Source organism: Bos mutus, unplaced genomic scaffold (genome assembly GCF_027580195.1).
Source record: "Bos mutus isolate GX-2022 unplaced genomic scaffold, NWIPB_WYAK_1.1 CTG260, whole genome shotgun sequence".
Taxonomy (NCBI): Eukaryota; Metazoa; Chordata; class Mammalia; order Artiodactyla; family Bovidae; genus Bos; species Bos mutus.
In genome coordinates, this window is record NW_027219762.1 from 251,691 (window position 1) to 264,064 (window position 12,374).

Here is a 12,374-nt window from a genome sequence, read left to right on the forward strand (position 1 = left end):
CAGAAACACATGTAGTGAGGGGGTCTGGAGGTAGGCCCTGAGGGACAGCCTTATCGTAGCCGGGACACTATCCTTTCCCAAATGGGATGCTCAGGCTCATGCAAGCTGGCTGCAGAGCCGGCATTTGGGTTATGCATGTAGCAGGTGACTTGCTGAGACTGGGGGCATGGGGGACTCGGTGTGTCTGTGAGTGAAGTAAGTCTCCCTCAAGTCAGCTATGGTTGCAGCTCGAGAGTCCTAGGTGATACCTAGGTGATACCCTATTCCTCTAGAGGCCTAGAGGCAGGGTGAATTAAGGGTCTGTGTCAGAATCATCCGTCCCTGGGTCCTGCCATCCTCCAGCCTCCTGCTGCTCACTGAGTTTGAGATTAACTGGGCCCTTCACTCCCGCCCCTTACCCTGCAATGGCCTATCATTGAAAGGGCATCCTCTCAGTGGTCCCAATGCACCTGTGTGCTGACTTTGGGATCTTGGGTGAATTTCCACATTCACCACTCGGATCTCACCACCACCACCACACATGCTGCACTCGAAGTGGCTTCAGGCTGCCTTGGGAAAATCGGATGAATTTGGGAAGAGGTGGACAGGGAGCCCCAAAGGCAGGACATGATGCCGACTGACACCATCTCTGACATTGCTGGACATGGGCGTCTTCAGCTCCTGAAACACCTGCATTCCCTGTTTGCATTTGTGTCCCCATGCCAAGCATGTGTGTATACACACATGTGCTTGTGTTGGCTGTGTTTATGTGTGTGTTTTTGTGTACCCAGCCCAGGGCAGATGCAGAGATGAAGGCGACAGGAAAGGAGGTGCTGAGTAACCAGAAGAGGAGGCACGAGGCGTTCCCAGTCTGAAGGTGGTTTGTTCCGTATCTCTGCACTGACCCTGTCCAGGATGGGAATGAAGAAAGGATGGCCAGTGATAACTCCCGACCATGGCTCCAGATATCTGCAATTAGACCAAACACAAAACACGCTCACCATTTCTACTGTGTTGTTGTGTGTGTTTGGACTGGGAAAAGGGATTCATGGTCTGAGGGTTCACTCAGGGCATATCAGGTGGGGTGGGACTTTGAAACCACTGCCTATGGATCCCTGAGTCTGGGGGAACACTGCTGGCCTGTTGAAATGGTGGATGTGGCTATGGCAAGACCCAGGATGGTGAGGAGGCTAAGATTGCCTGCTGCACTGGAGACTTGTTCCACACATGTGAGAAGGAGAACTGGAAAGGTCCTGGGCCAGTGCTGCCCAGGAGCAGCCCATCAGCCAGCACATTCCCTCCCTGAGTGTGGCACACACTGTGACACAAAATGCGAGACATGCTAAAGTAAGCTGTACCTGCAAACCCACAGGCATCCTAGGAGAGACAGGATGTGAGCGTGGCATGCCTCCAGGCACTTCCAGCCTGCCTCCCTGGCAGTGCAGAAAGGCGAGGAAAGCACAGGTGGTTGTACGTGTTTGACCCTCTGCCCGGATGAGCCTGTGAGGGAGGGAACGGAGTGAGCAAGGAGTAATTGCATGTCCCAAAGGACCTCAGGAGAGTGGGAGACAGGGAAGCCCCTGGGGGCAGTTCGGGGCCTGCTGGTTTTCAGGGTCCAGGGTCTAGGCAATAGCAGTCCTGCCAAAGATACCCCATGGTGCATGCTGAAAGTCCTGACGAGAATTCCTTCTTTCCTCTGGGGTCTTGCCACTGGCTTTGGGGGCCTGAGGGGCAAAAGTGTGCATCTGCATTTGAGAGAATTTGAGCAGTCTCGATGAAGCAAAATCTCTGATTTAGTCATAGGGGATCTGAAACCAGGTGACACTCAGAGGGAAGCTGCATTCCAGGTGACCGTCTTGGACACTCCTGGGCCCAACTTGGGGCTGGCTTCCTTGGCATGTGGGCTGTGTAGGCAAGCAGAGATGCGTGACTGTAGGGAGTCCTACCTGGGCCTAATGAGAGCAACTGAAAGACAGTCTTGACATTTAGCAAATCACTGTGGCCTGGGTGGTTCAAGCCCTCTTGGTGCCTTTGAGCTAGAAAAGCTGCTTTCTGCCCAAGGGAGGCATGAGCTGTGGGCCCAGAAAGGGAAAGTTTTGCAGGGCATCATCTGTTCGGGGACTCCGTGTTCATGGGTACTGTTAAACAGAAGGGAGGACGTGTAGGGATGCCACCTTACCTTTATGGTCTCAGGTTCCAATCTTTGTATCTGAAGAGACCCTGTATCCATGTGCACCTTTCTCACAACATTGGATAAGACCCAGGCCTATCACAGTCTCTTGGGGCTCTTGGAGGCTCTTTGGCCTTTTCCTGCTACATGGAGTTAGCACTTGGGGGCACATGTAGACAGGAGCACACAGAAAGCTACACGGAGAGAAAGAACAGAGGGCCTCACTCAGAATGTTTTTGGCCATAAAGGGTTGTAGGCTAGCAAGAGGGGCACAACATTGACAAGGAATGACCTAGATAGGTGCACACCGAGAGAGAGCTTCTCCGAGTCAGCTGAGCCCAAAGGTCCTTGTTTTCTGTCCCCACATGGATCAGACCAATGTGACTGGTACTGTGAAGCTGTCCAAGGTGATGGGAGAATGCAGAACGCAAGCGCATGTCATACAGCTGTTCATGGCCAGTGCTTCCAACCCTGCTCGCTGCTCTGCAGGTCAGTCCGTGTCACTAGCAAATGCCAAGATTTTGTAACCTTTGAGGATAAGTCACAGAGTTAGATGGAGAAGGCAATGGTACCCCACTCCAGTACTCTTGCCTGGCAATTCCCATAGACAGAGGAGCCTGAGAGGCTGCAGTCCTATGCAGGGGGCAATTCCCATAGACAGAGGAGCCTGAGAGGCTGCAGTCCTATGCAGGGGTCGCGAAGAGTCGGACATGATTAAGCGACTTCCCTCTCACTTTTCACTTTCATGCATTGGAGAAGGAAATGGCAACCCACTCCAGTGTTCTTGCCTGGAGAATCCCCAGGACGGGGGAGCCTGGTGGGCTGCCATCTATGGGGTCACACAGACTCAGACTTGACTGAAGTGACTTAGCAGCAGTAGCAGCACAGAGTTAGAAGTGCAAGGTGACATGATTAATTAACAAGTGAAAGGAAACAACCAGGACAAAGAAAGTTACTTTTTCGTTGTGAGTACAAAGGTGCTTACCAAAATTCATATTCCTAGAGAAGAAAGCTTGTAATTCTGCGTGTGCAAGTTTCCTCTCAGGGATGTTACTGTGTACACGTACATGTGTGTGCTCACATGCGCATAGAAGTCCCTGCCAGTATGCTTGTGAGTATGAGCTTCCAGAATTGACCTAGCCAGGTGATGGAAGTTGGATAGCAAAAACATGAAGATCTTAGAGAAAGGTACATAAACTCTGGCCAGCAGAAGCACTGAAGCCAGGGATTCGATCCCCTTTATCTCACTGAGCAAACACGTTCTAAGTGGGATCACAGGGGTGCACCCAGGATGTGTGGCAGAAAGTAGTGGCAGGAAAAAAGAGTCTGGGGAGTGTGCAGAGAAAAGTCCACTACATCTGCAGTTTATGAAAAGTAGAAAATGTACCAGGAAGGAGAAACTGTACTTAATTAATTGAGATATCTAGCTAAGGAGATTTCCAGCCAAACAGCCAAAAGTGCTTCCTGATTTCTTCTTGCTGCCTATAGTAAAATATAAAGGGAAATTAAAAAAAAATATTTAAGAGAAAGACTATTAAAAAATAAGACAAAACTTGCTGAATGGGAAATTTTCTAGTCTTTTAACATGACAGAGGATGCTAAAATTAATGGCTCTCAAGCAAGGTTCTATCCAGGGCATTGAGATAAGGTGGTCTAAATATAACATTTTATAGCACCTATACATCAATTCTTATTCCTTTATTTATTTTTAATAAAGGTGGTCTAAAGATGAGTGTGACTGTAAAATTCTTTGTTAAGCCTCAGAAAGCTGGAAGGGGATGCTTCATGGCATTATTTAGGCAGGCCAATGCCCTCCAAAGAGTTTAGGGGTGTCACTCAGAGATCATTTCAGTCACACAATAAGACTTCTACCAGGTTTCAGGGTGTTATCCCTCAGCTATCTCAGCAGAAAACCAAGACAGACTAGGCCTTATTATGAAGACATGTGTGATGGTGGCTTTGGAGTGGGGTGCTTTGCCATGAAAACCAGTAAGACTATCAGGAGACACACCAAGTTTTTAAAATAACATATTTAAGTTCAGATTGGACTGAAAGGACCAGCAATAGTACAAAATAAGAGACCTCTGGATTTCTACCTTCGACAAGCAGAAAGTAGGCTAGGGAGACTGTTTCACTGTAACCATATACTATCCACCTTTCATGCAATGGAATCATGTCAGAGGGCAGAATTAAAAATTCAGAGACTGAAGCCTAGGAAGTTTCCAGGCCTTAAATCCTAATCAAAGGACTGCCAACAAGAACCTGTGGGATTTCAGAACTGCTACTGTTGACTCCTATCTCCCCTCCCCTTTCTGGAACAGGAGTGTCTATGAAGGTTATCTATGCCTGACCCAGCACTGTATGTTGGCTGTGAAATGAGCAGATCAACTCATCTCTTTTGCTCACAGATCATCAGGTCTACAGGAACTACACTTGTATAATTTGAACTGATGTGTTGGAGATGACTTGAGAGTCTCATGGACTGCAAGGAGATCAAACCAGTCAATCCTAAAGTAAAGCAGTCCTGCATATTCATTGGAAGGACTGATGCTGAAGCTGCAGCTCCAATACTTTGGCTACCTGATGCGAAGAAGTGACGCATTGGAAAAGACCCTGACGTGGGAAAGATTGAAGGCCGGAGAAGGGGACGGCAGAGGATGAGATGGTTGGATGGCATCACCAACTCAATGGACTTGAGTTTGAGCACGCCTCTGGAGTTGATGGTGGACAGGAAACCCTGGCGTGTGGCAGTCCATCGGGTCGCAAAGAGTAGGACACAACTGAGCGACTGAACACTTGAGATAGTGCCCAAGTGCACCCTGGTCCATATCTGGACCTGACTTAGATGACAAGGTCCTGAACTTCAAGTTAATGCTATAATGGATAAATTATTTGAAAGCATTTGCAGGAAAATGCATTTTGGACATACAAGTATGTAAACAATTTGTGGCCATGGGTTTTAAAGTATGTCCACAAGTCCTTTCCTTCAAGGGTGGACCTTATACTCCCCTTTACATGTTGGCTGGACTTAGTGGCTCATTTCTAATGTTAGAATATTGTAGAAATGAAAATGAAGTGTCTGACTATGCCTTTTTAGGTCATAAAAGGCACTGCAGCCTCCTTGCTCATCCTCTTGGATCACTCACTCTAGAAGCCAGCTTAGTCATATCTTGAGAACACTCAGGTAGCCCAGGGGCCCATGTGAAAGAACTGAGGCTTTCTCCCAATAGCCAGCAAGGAAACTGGTTTCAACAGCTATGTGAGTAAGCCATCTTGGAAGGAAATCCACCAGCCCATGTCAAGGCTTCAGATGACAAAAATCTCATGAAAACCTGAGCCAGAACACTCAACTGAATTACTCCTGGATTCCCAACTTTCAGCAGCAGTATGAGATAATATTGTTTTAAGCTGTTGCTTTGGGATAATTTGTTATGCAGCAGTAGTTCATTAATGCACTGCCAACTTTGGTTCATGTCTTTATACCGGGGTGCCTGTCCATTTAGTCTAATCTAAGCTAGATTCTGCTACTTGAGTTTAGAAAACATACTTCACCCTTGATCTGACCACCCTCAGATCAGATCAAATTCTTTATCACTCACCTCAATATCTTATCAGTCTTGCCTAGCCTCAGCAATGATCCTCTCAGTTGAGCCAGAATCCACCAGCACCCTTATGGTCGTCTTAATAAGTTTCCATCCACTGACACCCACTCTGTTGTTGTTCATTGCTTTTCAGTCTCCCAGTCTCTCTTTGCTATCACATGGACCCACCCTGTTCCTTAGCTATAAATCCCAGCTGTGTCCCTGCTGGAGTCAGGCTTAAACTCAATCTCTCTCCCATATTATAAGACCCCAGCTGTAGTACTCTTACCTTGAATAACGTTTTTCTTACCACCTTTAGGAAGTGTTATGAATCATTTGTTTAACATTTCCAGGTTCTGTTAGTAGGGATTATTCTCAAAGGAATAGTTTTATACTTTTACTTTTTATACTATATTCCTTTGGGGAGCAAATTTCTAGAATAAAAACATTTCATGTTTTTACCATACAAACAGAAAATATCTTTTTAAAATATATTTATATATCTTAAAAAATGTAGTAATCTGAAAAGGATGTGTATATAGACATGCCAGTATATACACACATACCCTCAGACCTCCAAGGAAAACTTAATTCTCAGTAAACTATAAATTAAAAAACATTCAGCCTGCAGGTAGTGAAATTTTTGTAATTAATGTGCCAAAAATCATAGAGAATGAAATTTTAATTTTAAAAATGTATACATAAAACCATCTGGGATTCAGACAAAATAGGTTATTTAAAAAAAGTTAGGTCAAGCCCTAAACCATCTAGTTTAAAAAAAAAAAAAAAAAAAAAAGAAAGAAAAGAAATAGTCTCATGTAATAACCTATAATGAAAAATAACCTAAAAAATAGATATATTTATGCATAACTAAATCACTCTGATATACATCTGAAACACAACATTGTAAATCAAATATATTTCCATAAAATTTGTAAAGAAAGCTTTTAAAATATATGATTATAAAGAAAAAATCCTAAAGAAAGTAGAAGGTATATATGAATTGAAACAAAAATAGAAAACAACAAAAATAAAACTTGTTGGGATAATAAAACAAGAGCTGCTTCTTCGATAAAAAAAAAAAAAAAAATCAGAAACATTGATACAACTGTAGCCAATCTAATAAGGGGAAGAGGAGGTTAATTCCAATACTAGAAATGAATGACACATGGAATGGGATTTTGAGATGGTAATATTCAACCCTGAGTGGAATTACTTTTGTTTCAGGAAAGGTCAAGTCAAGCCAAAACTGGGAAAAGAAAGGGAAGGAAAGAAAGAGGAAGACAGTCATGGGAAGAAAGGAAGAAAAGGAAAGTAAGGGAGAAAGAAAGAAAAGTAAATGTCTCAACAGATGTTGTAAATATCCAATGAAACAATTCTCTTTAAAATCTAAAAACAGAAACAGAAATTTATTAAGCCATATCCTCATTGCCTTTGATGGTACTAAGAACCAGAAAACCCATTTACACATCACTGTTTAGAATTTCTGGACAACACAATAAGATTATTTAAAAAAAAGAAACAAACAAAAAAAATGCTATGTTATTTGTAAAAAGATGGACAGCAGAAATATTTTTTAAAAAACATTTTATTTTTATAAATAGTAATTTTACTGACAATGTTTTGGCAACATTAATAAAACAATAAATTTTACCTGAAAGAACAAGCAAAGTAGACAAGGAAATTCACCAAAAGCAATAACAAAATAGTCATCTTGACAGATATTCAATACATTTGTAAAAAAAAACAAAGTGCCGTTGCCTGAAAAAAATATAGAGATATCAAAAGAAAAAGAGAGGAAGCTCCTGAAAGAACTCAACTCAGTATTAACTATCTTTGTTCTGCAGGCACAGAAACTTACTCAAGTTAATTTTACGAAGCAAAGCCCTGATGTTATTATCTCTTTTCAGGTTTTGTGTGTGTGTGTGTGTGAAAATCTAGGAACTTTAGGCTGGACAGGGAAGACGAGTGTAGAGACTTAAAGTGTCTTTAAGGAGGAGAAGGAAAAGGAGAGGTGTGAGGATTTCATTGTGTGGTTTGAACAGCATTGGGGAAGCTCAAACAAGGGATGTAGCAATGCTCTTCTTCTGGGAAGAGCATTCCCAGAAGAAGAGCATTTGCAAAGTCTTTGGATTGGGAAGAAATTGAATTTGCTTAGGGAAAGCAAGGCCAGTGTTGTCAAAAACAGGGCAGCAGTGGGGAAAATAGTAGAGTAGAATGACAGAGAATGGAAGAGAGGAAGTAGTCAGGGACCATATCACTGGAAACTTTTCATTTGGCAATAAATACAACTTGTACTCTTTAGGAGCATACTACAGAGCAAACAACAGTAACAGTATTGATAATCCTAAGCAACAATAAAAACATATAAATAAAACATTTCATATTTTTACTATAGAAATAGAATAAAGGAGATAAGAATGCAATAGTCTGCACATTTATACACAGAGTTTTCACCTGAGACCAAAGACACACACACACACACACACACACACACACACACACACACTCGTTATACAACTAAAAGAAGTTTAAGCTGACACTTAGCAAAGTGCTTTGGCCCAAGCGAACTAACTGGAAAGGCCTAGTAAAATATTCAAAGTGTAAACCAATCAATCAAGCATTGAGTAAATAAATACAATTTACTTGTATTTGAATTTACACTCAGGAAATTACCTAAAATGGAGACAAGAGACTCACTACAGCTTAGTTATCTGTAGTCCTTTCTCTTTTGTTCTGAGAGGGATGGTAACCCCTTGGTGATTATCACTTTCTAGCATTTTGTGAAAGCTTAGAGGATTTAAATGAATTGTGGGGAGGGGCAGAAAGAGTGGGGAGAGACAAAGAGGAGGAGAAAGGAAGAGGAAATGGAGAGATTTCTCTTGACATAGGTCTACAGCCAAGATTCCAGGTTCCTTGAATGGTGCACAGAGATTCTAGATATCTGTGCCAGAAGTGGAGAAGGTATGGCATTCAACTCCAGGAGGAGACTCAACTCCAGGAACCCACAGAGGAAGCCAAGTGTGCTGATGTTCAGGAACCAATACTTAGAGGGTACACCACAGGTCTGTGAAAGAGCCCTTGGAGATCACATGAAAAAAGGTTTCCACAAGTATAATCACAGACTAGGTAGTTGGGTAGAGTAGAGGAAGGATGATAACTCTATGACCTGATAATTACTGAAATAAATGAGAAAATTCCTGCACATCAGACTGTGTCAAGTAAGATGGAAACCCAGTATTAGTTTGATAAAATGGGAAATTACACAAAGAATTAGCTGTTAACTTTAATACATTCCTGCCCAAGGCAAGATAAGATACAAAAGTGAAATTGTCACATTAAACTAGGGTAAGACACATGTAACTGGAAAAGGTAAGGAAAAGTTCTATAGAGGGTTTAATCACCCTGGACCCTTTGTATCCACTACATTTACTCTTCTCGGACAACTCCTTTGTAGCTTAAGGGAAAGAGAACTAAACTTAGCTCAATTCATAAACTGAAAAGATTCCCTGTGTTTGATCCTTTTCAGTTAAACCTATGGGTCCAGTACAAATCAAACTGGATGTCAAGGCTTTTTTCTTTGGGAATCTTAACTTGCTTTACTATTGTGATGGAGACTGATAGGGCTACTTCACTTTGACTAAAGGCCAGCCAAATGGGAAAGGAGATGGAATGAATCAAATTCCCCTTTTGATCACTCAACAGGAGGTCCACAGGCACCAGGCCTCATTCTATTAACTATCTCTGCTTCTCCAACTGCAGTCAATGATATACAGGGCCTGCTTGATCCTTGCAAGTGCCTCTCACCTAACAGGCATTTTAGTGGTTGGCTTCCTTGACATGTCCCTGGGCTAGGTTAAGACACTCTGAGACAGTGTTCCTTCTGCCTTGGCTCCATGCCTGGAGTGCATGCATGCCTCTTCCTCAACTGGGACAAGAAGCCACAGCTCTCCACTAACTAAATCCTGTGTCTGGTCCAAACTCACATCATAGTTTCTCCATCAACTTCTCCACATCAGGCTTTCGGAACCATTTTATCTTAGAACAGCACAACAGAGGCACTTCGGAGAGTTCAGCAGCACACAGGACCATACCATAACAAAGCCATTCCAATCTGGCTATATAGTTAATACTGAGATCTTCAAAGCATGAAAACAGTTGAAAATTTCATTGCTAAACACTCTACAGATTATATGTATAGTGGAGAAGGCAATGGCACCCCACTCCAGTACTCTTGTGGGAAAAATCCTACAGATGGAGGAGCCTGGTGGGCTGAAGTCCATGGGGTTGCTAAGAGTGGGGCACGATGGAGTGACTTCACATTCACTTTTCATTTTCATACATTCGAGAAGGAAATGGCAACCCACTCCAGTGTTCTTGCCTGGAGAATCCCAGGGACAGGGTATCCTGGTGGGCTGCTGTCTATGGGGTCGCACAGAGTCGAACATGACTGAAGCAACTTAGCAGCAGCAGTAGCAGCAGCAGCACAGCTTTTGAACTTGCAAATAACATGAAATACCAAAATACGTTGTTACTTTTCCTTTCTCCACCTCTCTCTTTCTCTCTCTCTCTCTCACACACACACATAATTTTTACATGTTAAAACACTTATATGAAAAACAGGTACTATATTTTTAAATAACATCTCAATATTTAAACAAAGCTGTACTTCATGTATTTAAAACAAAAACACATAAATTACACATTGGTTGCCCTATATTTGATATTATTGAATAATTCTAAAATTTGAATTTTTTGTTTTTAATGGGGTTTTTAACTTTGACTGAAATACCTGCTTCAGACTTACTGAAAGTAGAATTAACGGGGTTTGTTTTTTTTTTTTTTTTGGCCTCCTACTTTTAGATTTGGGAGATGATGGTTCAGAATCAGATGTGTTCACAGTAATGGATGCTACTTCCACCAATCCTGTTGAAGGGGTTCCAGTGATACCTGAAAAAAAACTCTTGTTTCAGGAGGTAATCCTTCTAGATGCTTAGGCTTCTTAAACATTTGATGACACTGGGTCTTGTGCTGTCTTTTCTCTTTAAAAGTTAAAAAGTGTAGCCTACATTTGGAACACTGATGAAAACTTTTCCCAGTGCTGTCTATAATGACATATGTATGGTGTTGCAGTTTTAAACATTTGGAGACAAAAGGGGCAAAGTAAACTCTTAATGTTACCATGGTATGTTCTGAAATGTGCATCCACATCTGCAAAGAATGATGATCTGTAACTGCAAACCTGGCATACATAGGGCATTTCACCAGGCTTATGATTATCTTTCATGTGCTGTTAGAGAACCTGATCTGTCAAAAAGGACAATTCACAGATTTTACAGACTGCAGAGGGCTCCTGGGAAGTATGGACACTTTCAATGTGACACTGCAGCTGAAGGGAGTAGGAAACTGGCAGTTGCAGTGCTGGCAGGTGGTGTGGTATTTCCAGCTGTCACCTCTCTGCCTCTCAAGCTCCAAATGGTGCTTCATGTGATTCATAAACTTGACATTTTTTAGAACTTTCAAGCAGCTGAGGCATTTAAAGGCTGTGTGAGTTTTCGGTTCTGGCTGCCCATCTCCTATATGCTGTCCATAGTAGAAGTCACAGAGTAACACAATCAGATTGCCTTCTGTGGGATCAACAATCTTGTTTTGACTTGCTACACTTGGAAAGTCAATTTTGTCAGTCCATTTTACCCTAAAGGGCTTATAGGTTTGCAATGGACATTGTCCTTTAGAAAATGTGTTGGATAAGATTCTCCATTCTGAACATGGCTTAATGAGGTATGAACACTGTCTGGTGTGCTTTGCTGAGTAGTCACTGTTTGAAAAATATCTGGAGGGGACAAAGCTAAAGAATGTTCTCCTATAATTCCATCACTGAGTTTAGGCCTTTTGGGATTTGTGCTATTTGTTTCAGAAGTGGAAAGTCACTTTGATACATGAGGACTTTTATCCATAGCTCCTGCATAACTGCTGTTTCTACTGGATGCTGCAATGAACTTGTGAAGGTAATCAAAGGAGAACATAACTCTGAAAAGCTATTAGGCACTATTTGTGGTGAAATATTTTTAGAATCTGCTTTGGACAAAGGCTCAATAATAATAGGACTATCTGTTGATCTTGATTCAGAGACAGAAAGTGGCAAGACAGTCTTTGCTTCTGATGCAGGAGTCACATGATTAACAGGCTGTAATTTCTGAGCATTATCTTTCCTGAAGTGACCATACTTTTTTCTCCTTGAACAAGAATCTGGGGTAACTCTGTTCAGTATGTTTGAAATGACTGGTTTTGAATTTGAGGTCATCCCACAAAGATCACATCAGCATCTTCATTTACACGTTCCACTCCAAAAAGATCAGTTCAGCCTGTTCATCATCTACTTATTTGATTTCTCCCTTGCTTTTCTGTGGTTCTGGCTCTTGTTCTTTTTCACGTAACATACATGGTCGTTCCATATTTTAAGTACTTTTTTTTTTTTATTCTTGGAGGATGTGGCCACAAGTCCCAGTGCTTCCTTGAAATAAACTGCCACCTAAGTATAAATATACTACATATTATTTAAGTACAGAAAAATGTGCTATTTGTTTGTCTCCAAAACTCTAAGGTAGTTATAAACACCCTTATCTTACAGATAAAGACATTTA

General features: G+C 42.0%; 1 pseudogene; it reads right to left on the reverse strand.

Moving 5' to 3' along the window:
- Positions 1–2,085: 2,085 nt before the first annotated feature.
- On the reverse strand, positions 2,086–12,106 carry LOC138986926 (zinc finger protein 280B-like; annotated as a pseudogene).
- Between the last annotated feature and the right edge of the window lie 268 nt (positions 12,107–12,374).